Source organism: Watersipora subatra, chromosome 1, assembly GCF_963576615.1.
Source record: "Watersipora subatra chromosome 1, tzWatSuba1.1, whole genome shotgun sequence".
Taxonomy (NCBI): Eukaryota; Metazoa; Bryozoa; class Gymnolaemata; order Cheilostomatida; family Watersiporidae; genus Watersipora; species Watersipora subatra.
In genome coordinates this window covers 51,880,118-51,904,563 of record NC_088708.1, presented here as the reverse complement: position 1 = coordinate 51,904,563, position 24,446 = coordinate 51,880,118, and the positions used below count along the sequence as shown (strand labels likewise).

At 35.7% G+C, this 24,446-nt stretch overlaps 2 protein-coding genes and 1 pseudogene across 2 annotated transcripts in view; 1 reads left to right on the top strand and 2 right to left on the bottom strand.

Moving 5' to 3' along the window:
- LOC137410412 (short-chain collagen C4-like) overlaps window positions 1-24,446 on the bottom strand; it is a 179,947-nt gene that overhangs the window by 141,354 nt on the left and 14,147 nt on the right. The gene's annotated exons all lie outside the window — the stretch shown is intronic.
- The window catches only part of LOC137385359 (short-chain collagen C4-like), a 135,889-nt gene that overhangs the window by 99,060 nt on the left and 12,383 nt on the right, over window positions 1-24,446 (bottom strand). The gene's annotated exons all lie outside the window — the stretch shown is intronic.
- LOC137385362 (uncharacterized) lies at window positions 4,072-15,622 on the top strand (annotated as a pseudogene).

The window sequence follows — 24,446 nt, the reverse complement described above, 5'->3', positions numbered from 1 at the left end:
GACAACCAGGGTGATTTAATAGCCGTTCATTCGCAACAAAGCAAAAACTGTTATTGAAGTTAAAACCACATGTTTATTGAATCATAAAGCAAAAAACAAGTGTATGTATTTTTGAAGCTGTTAGTCTTATAATACGTACAGACACATTTCATTACCTGAGTATTTCTATGTATTATGAACTGCCTATCACAAAAAGTGATCAATTGTCAGTCAATATATCATTGCATAACTCTGGAGTTGTTTGTTCATCTCCTATTGCCTATCTTTATGTCCCACTTTTGCATGGAGCCTCCCTCACAGCTGGTTGAGATCACCCTTGAGTACATATGCATATACAGGGTAGATTACAAATACAAGTTACAGTATATGATTTACAATAGTGTCAACCATCATAAATGATCAAAGGAAAGCTATCATAAAAATCTAATTTTTCTGCCTCGAACCCGTTATTTAACTTTGATACAAAAGAAATGATTCATAAAACAATATTGTTTTAGCAAGAACATATAGGTATTACATATAACCACGCCAACTCTAAATAAACGAAAAAACTGTTATATACCACAAAACAATTAAGCACATTTGATAATATTATGGTAGAATGGCCATAGCGTCAACCGCTTTGTATTCCTGTAATAAATATATTTTAAATGAAGTAAAAACCCATTTCTCAATCTCTTTGCTTGGCTACTATAACTGCTCCTTCCCTTTACGTTTGCTATATAATATAACAAGCAAAGATTAAAAGACTATTTTGAATTGAATATATTTTAAACTTATGCAAAAATACTCACTTTTACAGTATATAATTTGGAGATTTTGGGCTACTTTTGTACACACAACAGTTCATAAGCCAATTACACATCCTTGTAGTATTTTTACTTGCTGAAGTTTTCCTATTTCAGCAATTGAATCAATACATATATTACAAGTTTAAGATTTATTCTGCAAAAAATAGAGACATCCAGCGCAGATTTATTTGTTCCATTTTCTCATTCATCACATATAAGCACCACCCTGTCAGTAGTACGTCTTGAAATGGTAGTATTTGCACTTGTACGGGTATTTGTTCACTAACGTATATGTCGTCATATCACTCTCATCTGACTGTTATCATTCTTTATCAATTGACCGCTCTCTCAATGTTCTACAAAGTAGAGTAGAAGGGCATGGCAAAGTGTTGAAAAAGCAATTTACTTTCTCTAGCTTGATACATCAGGAACCCAAAACTGAGCATGGGATAAGAAGATTTGCACAGAGTGAGAAGAAAAATGGCAGCAATTATAAACAAGTATCGTAAGTGTTTGGGCTCACCATTAATTAATAAGTTATCTGTATATAGGATAAAACTATTTGTAAAATTGCTTTCTTTGGTACAAATAAATTTGGTAAAATTCACTCAACAGAACCTTAACCGTAGAGTACTAAGTACTAGAGTACAGGTTGCTCATCTGGGACTGGTTGTCAACAGATTGGTTGTGTAACATGTTTAAGATGAAAATGCTGCAAAAACAACAAAAATTGTCAGTATGATCTACTGCTTGTTTGATAGCGAGAGTGATAACACTAAATCATGATAATCATAAAATCATGGGCTAGATCATAGGGTAAGCAACTCCCAAGCCAACAAACCATCTACTGACTATCTAAACCTATGTATGACTGCTGTAATTTATATGATCCTAAAAGTGAACATCTGTATGTACATGTATTTCCAGTAAAGCAATATACTGTACATCCGCAGTGCAAAAAATTAAGTCAATAATCTTGCTTACTTTTTGATTGATTATTCGAATACAGAGATTCATTGAATAACATATATTTCACAAATATTACATTTATAGATGAGTTAGCGGTTGGATCGCCAAAACTTTTTCTGTAATATCTAGTGTCAATTTATTTTAATGATGTTACATGTATACATCAAATATATTTTTGATGACAGGAAATTAGACGACCCGCCCTGCAGTGACAAGGGAGAGCACCTAGCATAAGCTGCATCAAAGTATATACCAAGTAAGTTAGATACACCTTGATATTTGGAATATTAATGATTAGACTTTTAAGACTGGCGTTAATGCAGTGTGACTGTATGTGATTCAATTCTTTTGTAATTGCATGACAAAAATGAAGCATAATAAATCAAATAAAAATCTGTTACATTTTGTCAATATTTGCTATTGACAATTCATCTATGAAAATGGTTTGACGATATTTTACGAATTGTAAGTAAAAACTTGACATCCAATGAAGCCAGCGGTATATTTAAAAAGATCATGTGATGAAGTTTAATATTTGCAACTGTAATCCAAGGATGTGTGGAGGACGCAGTTTAGATGAAGATGACAACAAAGAGTAAACAAGAGCAGATGACTTCTGTTGATTTCGCATAACAGAGAAGGGCAGGCCGACAGTTGTCACTATTTTTCTGCAAGCGGTGTTATGCTCTAATAATACCACTAGCTCTAGACGGGCGTTAAAGAGATAAAATTACCAAGCACTCATACACCAGCGCTGTCGTGGGTGGTGCCTACTTAAAGTAAGGATTTTTTATTGTCGAGAATACCATGGTTTAGATCATTAAAAATTTATGAGTTTATAAATTTTTGACTTGTATACCAATAGTTTTTTATATTCAAGTCAAAGAAATATATTTATATTTAATATTTACCAATATAAATTCAAATGCATTTATATTTAACAAATATAAATGTATTTATACTTTTCCAATATAAAATATTATATAAAATAAAATATTACATAAAACAAATATAAAACACTATTTTTATATTCATAATAAATTTAAATACATGAATATTTTTATACTAGCTGTACTACTCGATATTGGCCAAGTAATAAAAAAGCCTTTGGACAGAAAATGGATTTGTATTAAACATATAAGAAAATTTCTCATTCTAACTTTTAAACTGCATATCGTGAAAAAAGTGTTTTGTGTAGTTGAGAAAGATTAGGAGAGAAAATAAAACAACTGTAAAGGATTTCAAACTTTGTCCAACAAGTGTAACTTTCAAGCTTCATAACTTGAAAGAAGTGTTTATTTGAAATAAGTCAGGATGAAAACTAAAAATGTAAAGGTGTTTAAATGTAAATGTGAAATCATCAGCATGTAATGGCTCCATATAGTCCATTTTGCAATGATTACAATAGAAAATTATTTGGTATACAATTATATGATTTTAATTTCTTTCAGTGTTGGCATGCAAAAATTGGCATGCCACCACTGTCATGCAAAAATATCGTGGGCTATAGACATACATAGAGTGGTATTGAAATCTATAGTAATTATTTAATGCAATCATCACCTGGTAAAAATCATCAAAATTATTCTCATTTAAAAAATTAACAAAATAATATGTTAACTTTAGTAACCATAGGTACCTACAATGACTTTAGTGCATTTTGTGGTTATGATCCGCAAGATAATATAACATTACAATGTACTACATGGAGAGTTCTTATTTCCGAGGCAGACGTGTAACACGATTGCTGAATATAACTTTGATGAATTTAGCTTACAGAACACATAGTTTTAAGAAGCTTTAGTATGTATTTTTATAAACTTCAAACTCTTAACTAAAATCTTGCAAAAAATGCAACAGATAGTTACATCAAAAATCATAGGTAAAAAGAAATATAAACAGCAATGGCCTGTTTACTTTATATCTTTAAAGGAGACTCACCCTCCAAAACAATTTAGCGTATTTCAACTGTAAGGGTTATCTCCTTAGCAAATTTCTTCGGTGGAGAAGGCGTCATCCCACATTGTTTCTTTCTTTTTGTAAAGAATTCATGTAGCGTAAAATTCTTACCCGTTTCCAAGCGTACTTGGAAATACTTACGTACTTACCAAATAACTGTAATGTGAATTTTGTTGCAAGTCAACCTTTAAGAATGATAAAACAGACAACTGATATTATTACCAAGTATTCAATAATAATGATAGACAGAACAGAGTCGCAATACAGAGATTATCAGAATCTATATACATTAATCTCAAAGTTTGTGGGTGTGTGTTTCGGTTTGTTCATCCATAGCTATTGAATTTTAGGGATGAAGTATCTGCTTTCTGCTGGATTTTATCTCGGAACTTCCCGTTTGCCAAGCAAAAACTTTACCAATTAAGCTATGCGAGATTGATGGTTTTATTACGCGATATATGTCAATGTGTGGGTAAAAACACACATACCACTGCATTAACACAAGTCTTTAAAGCTTGCTCTCATGGCCCTTACTATTAATTTTACTAACTAGCTTACTCAAATTAGCCATAAAAATGTGCCAGGCTAATGATCAGTGGCAGGCAACTACATTACCTGTCACTGTTGATAGGTTTTTTTTAATACCCGTGCAACGCCGGGCATTCCGCTAATATAGCCATATAACGGAAGACCAACAATGTATAAACTTAAAACTGTATGAATCTGGTACAATCAGCATAGAGCTGATAAATTGACACAAAAGGTTGGCTTTATTAAACATAGACATATAATTTAAAGGTGGTGAAACAAATGATGGTGAAACAACAGATGTGATAGAAAGCTATGAACCCTTGATAGATACTTGGTCCTTTGAGGGGTGACTACCAGAGCCCCGTAAGCATCACTCTTCCGTTGTTCTAAACAACAAGCTTTACATCTGTGGAGGTCACGGACCCAACTCTGCATATAAATACAACATATGGTAAATACTGGTTGCTACTAGTTACTGAAAGCAGGAATGATCCTACAAACATTATACTGTAGATGGTTATCATGCAAATATGGAAAAGAAAAACTTAATTCTTTTTAATTGGATGAGTTCCAGTAGTGATGGTTTTAACAAACCCACTTTGCCCTAATCCATCATCTCCTAAATAATTATTTAGTTCTTTCTTAAAGGCAGTTCAGCAAGGAAAGTTAAAGTCAAGGACAGCCATTAAGTTTAAGTACATCATAAAAGTGCAGAGAGTTTGAGTTCTTCCATCTTACTGATGTCTACTCACAGCTGGAAGAATACATGTATATTGTTGGTATATTGCTGCAAGAGAGACATTAAACTTTATACAATTACAATATTACTCTGTTTTGCTAGCTTTGTTCAAGTCTGTACAATGTCTATGTAAAATATGGTCATAACTAATAGCCATATACGCAAGGTTTTCAGATCAACATTTATAACAGATCAATCATTATATTTCTGTTTTTTATTCATAGATCAATGTAAGAGTTATTCTTATCTCAACGAAACTAAAATAAAAGTATTAGTTAGATTATAATATTAAGGCTTTGTCAACAATGTCTCTAGCATAAGATGATATGATTAGTGACAAAGATGTATGTAGTGCTAATCATATAACCCTTATTAGATGAGGTAAAGCAGAGTTATCTGCTCATAATATGTAATTGAATCGGAATGCCTTTTCATGCATCGACAACTCCTTCTATAAGGAAATACATTTGATACATTTTTTCAGGTGACAGACAATGCGCCAATAAAACTGCAAGGCTTTTGGACCAATCTGTGTTGAGCTTGATACTGACCACAATTTACAGTAGCCTATTTGAAACCTTAAACAGGTTTTGACTATATGTATTTCACTTTTAATAAGAAGATACGTATATGCTTAGGGAACTAAGATGAAAGTTCAGGATGGTAGGAGAGAAGGAAACATTTCAACACCACTGGTACACTGAATGGGGTTATGTGTTCAACCAAAAAATTCAACAGACCAGTTTGTTTACAACTGAAGGAAAGCTCTTTACTGTTGGAGGTAAATTTACTTTGTGCTACCATAACCTATACATTAATTACTTATCTTATAAGCACAAAAGTTAGTTTTTAGGTAGTATTGAGTATTGTTAGATGTTGTTAGCTAGTGTTACATGTAAGTAATATTTGATAGTGTTAGATAATGTCAGGTAGTGTTTGGAGTATTAGGTAGTATATATTACGCAGTGTTGAGTAGTTTTAGGTTGTGTTCTAACTAACACTACGTAAAGGTAGTGTTAGTTAGTGTTAGGTAATGCTAGGCAATGTTAGAAACTATTGGGTAGTGTTACACAGTTTTTACAGTGTTAGGTAGCATTAGGCAGCGCTAGGCAGGCCTGTATTCCCTGGTTGCAAGGTGGGGCTGCAAATTCTAGGCGACTAGTTATGAACACCTGAAGGTTTGGGGGGGTAAGCCCCCAACAGGGCTCGTGGCAGCGTCCTAAAGCTCTGGACCTTTTAAGCATCAACAACTCTTAAAGTATGCATAAATGCAATCAATTGTAAGGATCAAAATCTACATAAATGTATTGCTTATGGTTCATGATAGGCAAAACTTTTTCTTTATTCAACGAACAATATAAAACTCATGACACTACAGATTTCTGCAAGGGACATTGACAGAACAAGAGATATTACTTTTTCATTGCAAAGGCTCTTGTTCTGTCAATGGTCCATGGCAGAAATATTTCACAACTGAATCTGTATCTATGTCAACACATTTATATATGTGTAATATTAGAAGATTATTTAGACGAGCCTGCCCCATAGTGCTCCTCATCGATGTTTTCTTTTGCTTCAATGCAGAAAAAGATATCTCACTCACTGCATTAATGGCAGGCAAAACCATTACTAGATTAGTGAGCCTCTCCACTGCATCCATAGTTGTGGTAGAGCGCAGATAGCCTTCTAAACTAGCGCTCTAATTAGCGCTCTAGCGCTAATAATTAGTAGTTGGAAATTCCAAGCGAATGAGCTTAGACTGCAATTCTTAGTACTCAGCCCCCGAAAATTATTACAACGTTGGGGCGACTCAGCCGCCCAGTCGCTACAGGGAATACGGGCCTGGCGGTAGGAAGTGTTAGGTAATACTAATACAAACACGAAGCTTGCAAAAACCTTATGTTAAAACACTTAGTCATAATCACTGATGTTCATTGTAAGGGTTTTCTTTATACTTGTAGAAATATTAGCCACTTGTGTTAACCTTGTAATATAGCAATTGGTGTAGGTATCTGTTGTGAGTTAAAAAGTAATGCCATGTGTTAGTTAAGGTACCTGTAGAAGAGCAATATTAAGTGTATCTTATTGGCTCATCTATCAGCTTATACTTTATGATAATAATCAAAACTAAAAAGTTACAAAATTATTGAACAAAAAACAAGACAAAAATACACTCATACATAAGAAGTGTCTGTATGAACATAATAAACTACAGTCTCTGTACAGGTTTAGTGCAAGGACCAACTGAAGATGGAAAACTTTTGACTGATGAGTTAGACTTGGATGATCCCAATTCAGATGTTGAAGAAGAGGGAGAGAAAAAGAAACAACGTAAAATGCAGCCATTTGTACCATCATATCTGAGGATGTTAGCGTAAGACTCGCAACACAAAAAGAAAGGACCAAAGAACATAACAAGATCTACCAGAAGTATAATAAATTATTACTGAATCATTTTTATTACTTTATCACAAATTAACTTATGTAATTAATTGCAACTATTGCATGAGATTGTATCATAATCTCATATAACAGGAACAAACAAACTCAGAAAGAATTGTGACATTCATAAAGTTTTAAAATGTGTTCATATGCAATTTTTAAACAAAAAACAGAGTGCTGCATCGAAACGTAAAATTATAATATAGTATAACTAACAAGTTAATATCATAATTTAGAATAAGTTCTGTTTAAAATTTTCTACATTCTAAACAAAAGTAACTCTAATAAAACTAATAAAATTCTAAACTAATTTAGGATAGCTCTATAATATGTTAGAATATAGTATTATATACAAAGTTAGACTCTAAATATAATAAAATGTCTTACCAACAAGAATCGCTAAAGATATTTAGCTATAAATTATGTTTGTTAGCATATCAACTAAATAACTGTTGATAGCAGAGAGAATTACAAAATTGGTTTTTGATAACGCGTTTTTATAATTTCCACTATGCATTCTATTTTAAACACAAATAAACATGTATATCTCTTTTTTTGTACACATTGTCAGTCTGTTGAAAGGTTGCCAAAAGTAACTTCAGAGAGAATGTAGTTTTACTCGCAATTATTTAACGATTTTATTTCTGTAAAAAGAACTAAGTTCAAGTCTATTGTGATCTATTGTGGCCTATTGTGATCTATTGTTGTCTATTGTGGTCTATTGTTGTCTATTGTGGTCTATTGTTGTCTATTGTGGTCTATTGTTGTCTATTGTGGTATATTGTTACATCGGCTAAATCTTGTTATAAAATATTTGAGTCATTAAATCTAATTCAATTTAATTTAGGGAATTTAATTGAATCATTATTTTTATACTACTACTTGCTTCATATGTTCTATCTAAAATAAATACAGTAAATACTCAGTAGATACTTATAGACTACTAAACAACTAAACAGGATTGGCCAAGTTACTTTTTAGCTGCTGGTATATACTATTGTAGCAATTCTTCTGAACAATCTCTAGGGCTATGCAGCATTGATGTGGCCAAAAATTACCTCAAACACAAAAACCCATACAAGGCCATAGCTACAGAAAAAAGAATGTTGAGAGCAAGGGCAGGTGCCACGACTCTACATGTTGGTGAGTCAAATATTATAGCAAAATATGGCTAGTAGTACAGTTACATTACTATCTGCTACCAGATTGCTAGAAAGTATTCATGAGACGATAACTCTAAATTTCTCAAGCTTCAACTGTGTCCTACTCTTTATCTTCTCTTGCTAACATAACTGTCATGCAAGTGCCAAGTATTACTGGTACTTTGCCAACAAACATTATGCTTTTTAGCTAAAGCTTTATACAAGCTAATATTATATAGTACTGTCTCATTATAGCTATTAATAATGCTTGTAGCTTTTTACAAAGCTTTTCTATGACCAAACACATAAATACTTGGGTTTTCTGTTATCAAATCAGTTGTCTCTGGAGTGTGCAATAAACCATTTCTCTAATTTAATACTCTATTTAATTGCTTCTGTGCAGAAACATAACAGAAGCTAATTGGCGACAAGGATTTCTCTTTTGAACAGTTACAAAGAGTTTTGTTCAGATTTTATCATTGATAAAATCGATACAAAGAGTTCTAGTTTATTACAAGAGTAACTGTTCAAAATTGCACCACTACAATGGCAGAAGTAGCAGACCTGATCAAGCTAATGCAGAAGCAGCAGGAGGACCAGAGACAGCAGCAAGAGGAGCAGAGAAAGCAGCAAGAAGAGCATAGACAACAGCAGCATGAGGAGTTCAAGCAGCAACAAGAGGAATACAGGCGTCAGCAAGATGAAAGAATGGAGGAGAATAAGAAACTGATGGAGCTACTACTACAAAACCTACAACGGAAACAAGAAACAGCTGCAACCGCTGTTCCAGCCTTCCCAGGTTTTGACCCAACAGCAGAGCTACTAACAGATTACATAGACAGATTCAACACATTCATTGCAGCAAATTCTATTCATCAAGACAAGATTGCTGGCACTTTTCTCACCAACCAACAGCCTACACTCTACAAGCAGCTTAGTAATATGGCAGCTCAGCTTTCAACACCCAAGCAGATCAACGACCTCAACATGGATGAAATACTGGAATTTCTCAAAGACCAGTATGACCCTAAGCGCTTCATTGTTAGAGAGCGTTACAAGTATTGGAGTGACATGCAGAGGAAACCTGGAGAAACTATTCAAGAGTTAGCTGCCAGAATTCGTCAAGATGCAACTACATGTGCCTTCATAGACATTACAGATCCATTAGATGAGGCTCTCAGAACAAGATTTATCTGCTCTGTAAACAATGAAGCAGTTCTCAAATCTCTCTTCAAGGTCAAGGACAATGAACTCAACTTCAACAAAGCTATACAGGTAGCACAGGAAACAGAAGAAGCAGCTAAAGTTGCCAAAGAGACAGTTTATGGAAACTCGTCTAAAGTCAACAAGGTTGCTCAACAGAAATCAAGATACAAACCAATCCAGAAAAACAACTCTACACCTGACAAGCAGAAGGAAGGAAAGCTATGCTACAGATGTGACCGAACTAACCATACAGCGGATGACTGCAGATTCAAAGCAGCCACCTGCAACTTTTGTTCTAAACAAGGTCACATAGAAAGAGCATGCAAGAAAAAGAAATCATCTGCAGCAGAAAAACCAGTAAAGATGATAGAATGCACATCAACCAAGATGGTCAAACTTGCTGAAAACATCAAACTGGAGGGAGACAACTTCACACTTGAACTGGACACTGGAGCATGTGACAACTTCATCTGTAAATCAATATGGGAGAAGCTAGGAAAGCCAAACCTAAAACCTACTACAGTTAACTACAAATCAGCCTCAGGACATCTCATAGAGACACTTGGCAGATGTGAGCTAACTGCCCAATTGGATGCACAGAAAGAAGTCAGACTACCATTTGTGATTAGTGCTGTACAAGATCTCAACCTACTAGGAAGAACTGCTATACAGCAACTAGGCATCTCTATTGATGACAAGCTACAACAGAACCTTGTATCAACAATCATAGAGAACCAGCCAGATGGGAGGTTACAAATCAAGTGTAAGGAGATGTGCAAAGAATTTCCAGAAATATTCAAAGACGAGCTAGGATGTCTCAAGAACTTTGAACTAGAGATCAACTTCAAACCTTCAACAAAGCCAGTCTTCTGCCGACCCAGACCAGTTCCTATTGCCTTGACAGAAGAGCTCAACCAAGCATACGAAGCAGGTGTAGCTAAAGGCATATGGGAACCAACTCAATTCAACCAGTATGGAACACCAGTTGTACCTGTACGCAAATCTACAACAGGTCAAGCTGCAGGGAAGATCAGAGTATGTGGAGACTACTCCAAGACTATCAATAATCAGCTAGAAACACATAGGAAACCTATCCCACTACCAGAAGATCTAATCAGAAAACTAGGTGGAGGCTATTGCTACACAAAGATTGATTTAGCAGATGCCTACAATCAAATATTGTTGGCACCAGAAAGTCAACGACGACTAGCACTATCAACACACCGAGGAGTACTACTACAGAAGAGGTTGCCCTTTGGCATAAGCTCAGCACCAGGGTATTTTCAAGAAATCATGGAGCAACTGACACAAGACCTCCCAGGAGTAGCAGTATACCTAGATGATATACTAGTGAGTGGAGCCAATGCAGAGAGCCATCTACAAAACTTACGTCGACTTCTTCAAAGATTAGAAGAAAGAGGGCTCAGATGTAGAAAAGACAAGTGCTGTTTTGCTCAACCTACAGTAGAGTATCTGGGACACAAACTCACTTCAAGGGAATCACTAAAGGAAAGAAGGCAGATGCAGTACAACAGATGCCAGTCCCAACAGACTTAACTCAGCTAAGATCTTTCTTAGGAGCTACACAATTCTACAGCAAGTTCATACCCAATCTGTCACAACTCACAGGACCATTGCACAAACTGACACGCAAAGGAGAGACCTGGAAGTGGGGCACTGAACAAGAAAAGAGCTTCAACAAACTGAAAGATATGCTATCAACTGATAGTGTCTTAGCACACTTCAACCCAGATCTTGACATTGGAATCTCATGTGATGCTTCAGAAGCTGGACTGGGAGCTGTACTATTTCATCGTTATCCTGATGGAAGTGAGAGACCAATAGCCAATGTTTCAAAAACACTGACCAGCACACAGAGGAAATATGGACAAATACAAAAAGAAGCTCTCTCAATCATATTTGCTCTAAAGAAGTATCACCAGTACCTGTATGGTCGACGGTTTATCTTGGTAACTGACCACAGACCTCTTCTCACACTTCTAGGACCTACCAAAGGAGTTCCAGCTCTAGCAGCCAACAGACTAGCAAGATGGGCACTGGTACTAAATCGGTATGACTACACCATAGAATACAGATCTACCCAGCATCATCAAAATGCAGATGTCCTCTCAAGACTGCCAGTTGGACCGGATAAAGAGTTTGATGCAAGAGAAGATGAGGATGATGTGGATAAAGTATGCACTATTCACACTATTGGACAACAGCTCAACTCTACAGACTACAATGTTCTAGCAAAGGAGACAAAGAAAGACCCAACACTAGCCACAGTAATGCGCTACACAGCAGAAGGATGGCCTGGTAACAAAGAGATGAAGGAGACTCAGCTGTCACTCTTCCACAAGATCTCAGATTCACTTTCTATCACTGAAGGTTGTCTTCTATATGGCAACAGAGTAGTCATTCCTGTCAAGTTACAACAGGAAGTATTAAAGATCCTTCACCTTGGACACTTTGGAATGGAAAGAATGAAGAAGCTAGCTCGAACTGCTGTCTATTGGCCTCGCATTGACTCTGATATAGAGGAGACAAGCCTACAGTGCACTGCCTGTGCTGAACAGCAGAAGCTTCCACAGAAGTATCCTATACATCCCTGGATGCTACCTGAGAAGCCATGGAGTCATCTTCACTTAGATCATGCAGTGAACTTCATGGGCAGCCAATGGCTAGTGATGATAGATGCCTACTCAAAGTATCCATGCATACACAGGACGTCATCTACTTCTACCAGAGCTACCACAGACATCTTAGAGGAGATATTCGCACACTTTGGATACCCTCACACCATAGTCACTGACAATGCTACCAGCTTCACCTCAGGAGAGTTTCAGCAGTGGTGTCAAGAGAGAAGCATTGTTCACCTCACTGGAGCACCCTACCATCCAGCTACAAATGGCGCAGCTGAAAGACTAGTACAATCCTTCAAACAAGCCATGAAGAAATCGTCACTCTCACCTAAATCTGCACTACAACAGTTCCTGATGCACTATAGAAGGACACCACTTCCTACAGGATACTCTCCCAGTCAGCTGCTGAATGGAAGACAGATGAGATGCAAGATTGACACCCTATTGCCATCACCCGCACACATAGCACAGTTTCATCAATCCAGAGAAGTCAACCGATCGGCAGAAAAGACAGTTAGCAAGATACACAGCTACAATCTTGGAGCACCATGCTATGCCTTGTATCATGGATCTAAACGCAACAGACAACCTAGATGGGTTCCAGCCATTGTTACTAAGGTATATGGAACTCGTAGTCTCAATGTCAAAGTGGTACCAAAGGGACCTACTTGGAGAAGACATGTTGAACAACTCAGACCAAGATACTCAACAGAAGAAGATCAAGACCCTGGAGATAAACCTGATATAACAGAGGAGACAAAACTGCAACTACCAGCCCCTACAACTGTAACAGAGCAACCTCCGTCTAGAAGAAGACCACGCAACCCTCGTCTACCTGATGGAAATGAGTATAGCAGAGACAAACCCCGAAGGTCTAAGAGAACCAGAAAGAACCTTTAGCTTAGTGAGGAGGTGTCATGCAAGTGCCAAGTATTACTGGTACTTTGCCAACAAACATTATGCTTTTTAGCTAAAGCTTTATACAAGCTAATATTATATAGTACTGTTTCATTATAGCTATTAATAATGCTTGTAGCTTTTTACAAAGCTTTTCTATGACCAAACACATAAATACTTGGGTTTTCTGTTATCAAATCAGTTGTCTCTGGAGTGTGCAATAAACCATTTCTCTAATTTAATACTCTATTTAATTGCTTCTGTGCAGAAACATAACAATAACTCTATCAGCGACAAGAAGTTTAGGTAGCATCTTACTCAAATTGTTTGTCGTCAGCATCAGTATCTTCCATTTACCAAGCTTCAGACTGAGGCAAAATATAGGTTAAATACAACCTTTTTTCACTTGTATTATTTTTTATAAAGATACTTTTTTCATTTCCGCCAAGCTTTCATTAATATAAATAATAAACTAGACTTCATTTTTGTAAGTTATATAAAATTTAAGATTTTGATAGAAAAAACTTTTGGAGAGAAAAGCAGTGGAAGCTTCAGCCATTGACCTTTTGAACTTAGACTTTTTGATGCTGCCATGAAGCTCTAGCACTTCCTGCAGGCTCTCCAATTCTCTTACAACACATTTATTCTTTTTGTTACATTCTACTTTAGTATTAGAGTTTATAAACTTTTTTAACCCTGTGTTTGGGTGGCTGCACAGACGAGCCTACCTTGTTGATTTAAACGGGAGAGCAATTTAAGATCGGATACTTTTCCATCATCACACGTTGCCCTTTCTGAGAATTAAATATATTTTTGTGCGTTAGACAGCTAAAATATTGCTGCTCCCTTTGAAACCTTCAAAAAATTTACTTTAATTCAGCTTTGCTGCTTTTAATTTTTACTAAAGACAACCGGTTCTACAGCTTATATACATATTGGAAGTTATTCAGGTAACTAAGTTTTTATTCAACGTAGTAATTGTCTTCTCTTATTTGCTACATTCAAAAATTGTTGAATATTCTATTGCGGTTTTTATGAACTGGATATAATTTTTGTAAGCATTTGCTTTTATTAGTACTATTGACATCAGTTATGAAGCACTATTATAACAATTCAATTTCTCTGTTTAAAATAAGTGAAAATGATTATTTTAGACTGCCCTGCATAGTAGTGATGAAAACCCAATCTGAAGACTAAATTTTTATATGAATTTGAATGGTGAAATTATAATGAACAGTTTATATTAAAAGTTAGTAAAAGAGTAAAATGAGATACGCACAGCGGGTCTGTTAAGCAAGCCAGTTTACGCTGAACAGCAAGAAGTCAGTTAAGATGCTCCTACCTTAAAGAGTTTCAGGTCATATTTCCACTAACTGTATAAAGATTTACCACAAGTTTACGTGTTAGAAATTGTAGTAATGCATGTATATTATTTGAATTTTTGACTAAAAGTTCTATGTGCTAAAAATACTCTGAAATATCTGCCAAATTATTCTGAAAGTTTTTTTGGCTAAAGAATAAGATTTGCTGGAATAATATTCAGTCCGTATTTGGTTTTGCTCTAAATTCTCTTCTTTTTAAAAGTTTCTGTGAAAATTAGAGTTTATATTCATAGAGCGAACTGTACAAATACATAGATATAAATATGCTTTATAGACCCAATAAATGAAAGTGTATAATTGACACATCTATTCATAGAGCAAACTGTATAAATACCTAGATATAAATATGCTTTATAGACACCCTAACTGAAAGTGTATAATTGACACATCTATTCATAGATCGAACTGTATAAATGCATAGATATAAATATGCTTTATAGACACACTAATTGAAAGTGTATAATTGAAAGCTAGCTAAAGAATGGCATATGATCACAACTTGTTTTCTTAATATATCTATTTACGGGGCTAAACTTCTATCTTTACTCAAAATGTTAACATGATCGAATCCTTCCATTTTCACTCATAATGTTAACATGTTCGAGCCTCAGTTCATCTTAAATATAGTTTAGCAGTTGATAAACCCTGAACTAAATGTATTTGAGGAGATAGAATAACACTCTCTCTTCTAGGTAGAAGGGTGTATGTGTTTGGAGGCTACGAACTAAAAGATGAGCGCCTCTATGTACCGAGAGTAGAATATTACCATGTTAAGAAGAAACGCTGGTTCACTGCCTTTGACTTGAGCACATTTGACAATGAGTCATTCAGGGAAGTAGATGTGCACTTGCTTCAGGTGCCAAATGCCAACCCTAACTTTCGTGTGATGACTAATGCGTACAAGTACCCACTCTGGTAAAACAGAAACTTTATTGATTTTGCTATACAAGGTAACTTAAATAAAATATTATATTTCCAAACCAATTAATCAGTTCTTGATTCATAACATCGGAACTGAAACAATTTAGTCATACATAGCAATAAGAAGGAACTTTTGGACAACCTGCCTAATGCACTTTAACGGTGTGTCCACCTGTTAAGCATGTCACATAGGTATCAATGTGCCAAACATGCCATATAGGTACCCTCCTGTTAAACTCTCTTTGAACTGGATGCACTTTTATTAAAGCAATACCTCTAGCCATAAAGTAATGTGTAACATCACACAAAGTATTATGTGATACAAAACAGTTAAAACACTGTATACACGAGTGGACAACTCAGAATCTATCATCAGACTAAACATAAAAATGCCTTTGTACGATACTCCCACACAGCTCAATGCCTATTCAAAACAAAAACCCATACAAGGGATCATGAATTAGGAAAATACATATCTAAATCTAGCCTATTTTGGCTAGACTATGCTGGCACTAATATATCGCTAAGAAATACAAATCACTCGCAGGACAGTGATTTCATGAGAATGTTTGCTACGGTTTTCATAAGATTGGAATATTTTATAACAATGGTAGCTTTTTTGATTGCCTCTTATGTATAATGATATTACACCTCAAATTGTTTGGTATGTTTACTTGTTTTACCATTGCTTGCTATCACGAGAGCCGATTGGTTGTGGCAATCAATGATCAAACTCTGATATCCACTAATAGCTGGTGTAACTAGCCACCTTCCATCACTTCATACAAAGACTTATATATTCAGATTCAGCAGTCAGTGAGTCTATGATCATCCAACACTCACTACACCAGCTGACTGGTTCATCAGTCAGTATGAACACAGTTCCAGATTTTGAGTGATGGTCACCACCACTGGTGTAATTAGCATATGTGTATTCATACAGAGGTTTGCCTTGTTTCTGATAAACAATACCCAGATCTTTAGAAGGACCCTCTTGACTGCTGTTAAGTGCGTTTAAGATAAGCACAAATTGAGCTTCAAAAAAACACTCCAACTGTCACTGAAATATCAGGTTTAGTAAATGTTGCAGAATATAGGAATACTAACTGGATGGCTGACGCTGAACAAGTAAAAAATAATTACCCCATAAATTTGAGTAACTTAAGCTAGTAACCTAAGTTAGTCTAAGTATTTCTTATAATAAGAGCCGCGTCTGTTCGTTTAAAGCCAGCTTGTGCTTACAAGTATGCTTATAATCGTCACATTACATGCCATGATCTCTCACGCAACCATGATCTTTAAGCATGCTAGCACTAACCAATAGTAATTCTGCAAGCATACTTTGAAGATATTTTAACCAATGTAATAAGTATGTACACACTTACTTCACAGTATGGAAAGAACAGTATAAGATAGTGGTTTGCTTGCTTGTCTGCAGAACTGGTGGTTCCAAGTTCAGATCCAAGGTGAAGTGGGTTTTTTATTTTTCGATTTCAATTGCTGCAACTGAACACATGAACGACAGACAAACACTGAGATTTGTATATATACATGTAGATACCTGAGATAGACTTATAGAGCTTTAGGAAGAGTCGCTTGCTCTCACCATTTGTCTCTAACTTGACATTACATACTGCAAGAGTGTGGATGCAGAGTTTTGGTTTTCCATATCAAACTTCATTAGTGGTTGGTGAGTATATGGCTTATGACTGAGATGTAAGGATGAGTTTTTCCTTTCTACAACCATACCTAGGCAGTGATTCAGCTCACCAAGATTTGTCATTTTAAACTACAGTGAGGGAATAGGGTTGTCAGCACTTTTGTATCAGACACCAGATCATCGATGTACACTGTGATCATCATCTTAGTGTTATTCGTCTATTGCACATAAACACAGCTATCCGCAGTAAAACAGCTAAAATCTGGCTATCGATTCAGCTTGCCGTCTAAATGCTCTTTACCTGGCACAATAAATCCTTCTGGTTGTGTCATATATATAGTTATCATCAAAGAGTGTGCCATTGAGAAATGCTGTTTTCACATTCATCTGCTGTATGAGCGTATCTTGTTCTAGAGCATCAGCTAACAGAACACATAGTGAAGAGAGATGTACTACTGGTAAGTTTATGTAGTCGTAATCTATACCAGCTTGTTGAGTTTACTTTTGGGTAACTAGTCGATTTGCGAACCTACATAAAAATGCTGTATGTATAGACAAAAAATTTTCAAATTAATATATACATGTACCGGTGGGAAACTGGTCAAGCTTAAAATTTGCAGAACCATCTGGTAAGAATTTTGGTTTTGAGTATCCACTTTGATCTGACTGCTGTACAACCGGATGAAAAAGGCAGCAGTGTCTATTTGGTATTTGTCTTTCCACTTTAAAGCAACATATGTAGCCGCGAAGTAACCCGTAACGTCCTGCGAAGCAGTATGTGATACCAAAAATTGAAACATCTCAGGTATGAGAGGACAACTCCAAATATTAACATTAGCAACATCGTCTTCCTACAGTGAAAAATGTCGTATAGGTATCTAATTGTACGCTATAATGAAATCAGCTTGCCAACCTTCTCATATAAATGTTGAAAACTTGCTTAAAACTGTGCAATCCTAAAATATTGAGTTGGGTAGCGTTAGGGTAATTATAAGTAGGTTAGACTTTCCTGCAGAGTTTGAAGCTTGACTTTGAGAAGCTCATAAATAAAACTAAGGCTACCAGCATAAAACATTTGATTTAAGACATGGATGAAGAGTTATTCACTCTTGTACCTAAAACGCGCATGATATGAAAATTTACGGGCTGCTTGTTATTTGCAAGCATGTTCAATATCGAAAGAACTAAAAATTTGGTTAATTTTAAAGATGTCTCTAGCACGAACTTATATTTAAGTGATTTTATTGTACTTCCTGTTTTCTACTTTTATAAATTTTGCAAGAGTTTTCTACTCCATCTGTAAATATTTGTAATGGCTTTGTCTGGGTTGTGGCTGACTATGTTATTCAGACATTGGTGTCCTGAGAAAGTTTTATCTCAGTTACATACATGTATATGCTGAAATATCTGAAGAGCTAATCATCAAGAAAGGCTGTACTGTGCACACAGCTGCTATAATAGTAAACCCGTACCATAAAAGATATTAAAGTAAGGCACGAGTACTTGGGGATTATGCAAAGCAACATCAACCATGAAACCAAAAGGCATCACAAGGTAATTACCAAATACAAGAAGCCCATTTGACAGGTCCTATGAAGCTGGCTTAATGCCTGGAATGAAATCACGTCAATACTGGTTTCTGTGCATGCTGGTAATAAGGTATCTAACAGGCATAATAAGGTGAGCTGGGGAAGTCATCATGGAAACAGACATGGCAGCCCGTAAGCCGCTGACTACATTATACCTTAGTAGGAAATATGGAAACAGGCGGGTCAAAACTGCACAGTAAACAGTGAAAGAAAAAGAACGGAGCATAAAAGGATATGCAGCCTCTATGGCCAACATAGATGCCTCAAAAATTATTAGCTGAAATCAGTGTCCCTTTTCTTCTTTGCATGCTACTTGATGTCATCCATGTAAAAGAGATGGTTTCCATAATGATGAATGACACAAGGGCAGGGTAGACTTGTATAAACTTAGGCACTCTGAGATCTTTCTGCAGTCAATTCAAGTCATAACAAGATTGGTATGCTTTCTCCTGCTGCTTTGACAGACAGTCTAATCATTGTCTGCAACTATTCCTGAGCTGTTTGCAAGTATGTAGCAGGCAAGCATGTTATTGACCGGTAGTTTTTGGGAATAGGCTCCTGATTTGAGCCCTTCATCAGGAATACAGTTCATCAGCTATTCTGGATGTCATTGTCTACTATCGGGCATTCAAATTGCTTTGCCATTTCAGCATGCAGAGATGTCAATTTCTTTAACCAAAGGAGTTGGATTATGTCAGATCCAAATCTTGCCCAGTTATTCATACACTGCACTCTGCACTTGATATCTGTTTCATTGCTGGTGAGTCTTTGATGGATCCTTGATGTACCACAATGTGTTAGTGGTTCTTTTTGCTCCTCTTCAGCCAACCTGCTATTGTATTATGAGTAGTCCAATTTTTTAAAAGCTAGTTTCATGTACGATTACACCCTACTTCCTTAATTAGTATAATTTTGCAATTCTGCAAAATTTTGAATGCAGTAATATCGTTACAAAATTACAACCTTTCAAGTATGCTGAGTTTACAGTATTTTGTTGCTGTATAGTTGAGCTTGTGCTAATATGTTTTTCTTTGTACTAACTATTCTTATAAACTCGTTTGTTAGTTTTCATATTTGTTTCCGTAGCTCTGTTTGATTTTGTTTAATTCTGTGGATAAAATATGTGGTTAGTGCGCCTCGTTTTAAAGTCTGTTGAGCAAAGGCCCATGTAAGTTTTTGACATTTGTTTGGCTTTTTATTTACAGTAATTTGGTAGATTATAGTTTTCTTCAATTGGGCAGTTGTTCGCTTCTTGCAATTGTGTGTTTTCGTATTTTGATTTGCGGGTTTTTTGCGTTTTAAGTTTTTTGCTGCATGCATCTATTATAGCTTTCATGTTTGCATGAATAGCTAAACTTTAAAGTGTTTCTGTTGAACAATTTGTTTAGGGGATGATTGGTGAGAAATGGGTTTATGACCATGCTAAGAAATTTTTAGTACATTGACGCTGAATATGATTTATACCATGTGATATTACAAAGTCAGTTGCAATTTATCTTTGCTTTTGCTAAGATAGTATGTGAGTTGGGAGTTACGGCCCCTTATTCACTTGCCCAAAAGGTTTGGCTGCACTGAGCTGTTGAATTGTAATTCATGTGAGGCTTAGTTAGATAATCGTTTGTTGATACTTTCCAGGCCATTTTTTCGAAGTTGATGGAAGATGGTTGCTTTGCTTGTAAACTTACAAAATTGTGTTGTCTGGTTTTAGGTATGGTTTCCGGTTATTATCTTTAATATTTAGGGTTACCTCTAAGAACTTTATAATTTGCATATTTGCTTCAATAGTTTGCTTTGTTATCATGTTTGAAACATTGCATTTCAATTTTCATGTATTTTTATATAAATACATAATATGTATCCGTGTATATGTATTATATGTATGTAAATATACATGGTTGTTTGTACCAAGTTCAATATTTCAAGTTTCATGTTTATATACATGTAAATAGAATTAAAAATGGGGAATACCTTGAGAATTATTTATGCTCTTATAATTTTATATAAATGTATATTGAAGTAAGATATTTACATGTTTTAATGTGGTATTTCATGGCTTAACACCTTCACACCAACTTTGGTTTTTAATTAAATTTTTCAGCTCAAATAAACTCAAAGCCCACAGACAGAATATTCTTTTATTATATTTTATTGTACTGAATTTTGTGTTAACAATAAAAGTATTGTTTATTAGGATAGAACATCTGTGAGGATTAGAATAAGTGTATCTAATACAGCTGTTATGTAGAATGTATAAAGCAGTTACTTGGTACAAACAACACAAGTAATAGCCTTATTCCCATCATACGGTGGACAGTAGGACCTCTTGCTACATTCTGATCTGGTAAAGTAGAAGAGTCCACCATTTTTGTCAGCACTTTTTCCTGCTACATGCTCAGGCTCAGCATCCACACACTCAAATGTCATTTGGTGGTTGTGATTGTAGTATTCGGTCATGATGTAGCCTGAGGTACAAGAATTGACAATGCATATGCGTCACAACAATTGTTTTTGCTATCATCTATGGTAGAGATGCTTAGAGAACAAATTATAAAGCTAGAAATGACGAAGCTGTCAAATTATTATTTGAAATATTATTAGGAGTTATCCACTCAGTTTCAGAAATTATTAGTATACGAACGACAAGTACAAGAGAGATATTAAAAATTACACCTTCATATTCTGTAGTCCAGTCATCACGGCAGGTTCTCTTAGCTGGTATCATCATCAAAACGGGCCGGTTACCAGTATAGCATCTTGCACATGGAGCATTCTGATTATATTGTAGGTGCTACTGGGAAATAAACCAAATGAATATGGTTCATATTCTACCCCAGCAATAAATACTGAAGCGCTGACTGATCCTGGACTGTTGTACTCTGGTGAGTCAGGCATACACAGGTAGTTCACTCCTCTTCCTGTTTGATCATACCCGCTATATCCAGTGTAACCTGAACAGGAGTCATTATTATAGAGTAATAACAATAATAATAATGATAATTATAATAATAATAGTCTGAATCTCCACACTCATCAATCCTCTCCCTCCTATGTTTCCGTTCACATAAAGTCTGTCAGAATCCAAGTTAAGATGTTGACAGACTCTCTGACCTCATACATGGACATGTAATAAAACAACCAAACAAAGTAGACCTGAAAACAGAGCAAGAAAAACAAGAGAAGAGAAATAGGTGGAGATAAATCTACATAGTCAGTATCCATAGAAGGTCAAGGATGCTGAAATAGAATTATGGGGATGATTGAAAACTGACTGGATGAAATGAGGGACTGAAGGTTTGATTATAGCTGCTCAAAATCAGGCTCTAACTATCCACAACTTGAAAATCTTGAGGATAAAAAGAGGAAACTATGTACATGCTAACAATATCCTAAATAAAGCCCACTAGATTACTATAAATAAAATATTAAGTACATCATAATGTAACTCTTATAGCTGAGTGCATAACGTGATTAAATCAAAATTCAAGCCATTGTTAATGAATAAATCTGTTCATCTTTGCTTAAGGAAAGTGTGCGTGCATGTGGTGTATTATTGCCTGTAAATTTCGATGCAACAGAAATAAACAAAAGTAGAAACATAAAGCAAAAGGGACTGTTCGATAGTTTGAGACTAGCAGCAGGACAGCCCCTCTGGTGGTGTGTGGCGTGTGGTGTGTGGCGTGTTGCGTGTGGCGTGTGGTGTGTGTCGTTTGCTGTTTAGTGTGTGGTATGTGGTGTGGGGTGTGTGTTTGTGTGTGTGTTTGTGGGTGTGTGTGTTTGTGTGAGTGCGTGGGTGCGGTGTGTGTGTGGGTGTGTGGGCATGAAGGCGTGTGGGCGTTTGGGCACGTGGGCGTGCGGGCGTGCGAGTGTGCGGGTGTGCGGGTGTGCGGGTGTGCGGGTGTGCAGGTGTGCAGGTGTGCGTGTGATGATACGTCATCATTAATTGCTATTCCTAAATACTGTGTATGGCTTTTTACAGAAACTATCAATTTGTATATACACAATAAATCAAAAGAATCAAGCAAATTTTACTGAGGGATGGTAAATTTGACAAGTAGTATTTGTTGACTATTTGGAATAAGATTATTTGTCAAATACCTTTTTTCAATATCCTTTAGTTCAGTTTGTAAAATCTGGAAATCAGTTTAAAAACAGTTGTATCTCCACCAAAAAGTATGCAGCTTAGTGATGGAGCACAATTCACCAGATCCTTAAAGGTTGACTTGCAATAAAATTCACATTACAGTTATTTGGTATCAAAAGATTCGCAAAGTCTTACTTTGTTGTGTGGTAAGTGCCAAATATGTGGAAATGGGATTAAAAGCTCTTAAAAGCTAAAAAACGAACAGAAAATTGCAGCGACACGAGACCCCCTAGTTTGGATTCGTTTTCCAAAACGGCTAAAATGTGACGTATATGTGCCAGATGGTTTATGTTTACACTTTCATGCATCATTATTCGTCAAATTATTTTCACAAATATACTTAACGCTCGCGATAAAAACCATGTCTATTGTTCTTACGCGTCTATTTTATCGGCATCGTAATGCTGCAACTTTGAGCACTGATATCTCAAAACATAGCATAAAAATATGTGTAATTTTTTAAGCTTTGCTTGAACGATTGCATTTCATCCTCTGACAAAAATGATGAGCCTTTTGGTCCGCTATGATGGTCGAAAAATGCTGTAGAAGTTGTTTGCGCCATATGGCGGGAATTGTAAGTCACATGATCAGATAACGTTAGTTTCAGTTCAAGTTTGATCTATCGCAAATAACAGATAAGCTTTCTCGTATTAAACTGGTTAATTTCAATTTGTCATAATCTCTAACGCGCCACATCGTGTTTGTGTAGATGGCAAGCTGAGAAGCACTTTTTTCATAGCCAAGAGCAGAGAAAAGACCAGACCTTCACCGGGCGTGGAGCAACTGGGTGAGGCTAGATGTGACCAACTTTATTTATTCGCCTGCTTACTCTTACCTTTGTTTTCGCCATTTCAAAGACGACATGTTTTCTAACCTGTTTGCATACTCCACATACCACCAAAGCACGTGAGTAATTTATTTTATGAACCACTTGTATTAGTAGTAGTAACTCGGGTTATTTTCTAGTATTATTCTAATACTACTGTATTAATCTATATTTAATATTACAATATTAACGTCATTTAATTGTAATGTGATATTATTAGTGTTTTATTTTTTAATTACGTATATTATTCTTATTATAATAACAAAACTAATTCACACTGCATATCTATCTGTAAAACGTAATATATTAATCTATAATTGATAAAATAGTGTTATAAGTTTCACGATTAATTTCGCCAAATTTCTTAACCCTACTCACTTATAGATATGTTATATAAAATAGTTATTGTCATTTTCTGGCATCATCGTTAATAGCATATTAGTATTATTAGATGATTATTATTAGTGTTAGATGATGAAGAGTTTGTGCCAACCACTGAAGACTGGGAAGAGTTTGAGCGCTATGTTGGCCAGCGTCAAACGCTCTCCAATTACATGTAAGATAGAGCTGAACTTAACCAAACTTGACAAAATATAAAGAATATCC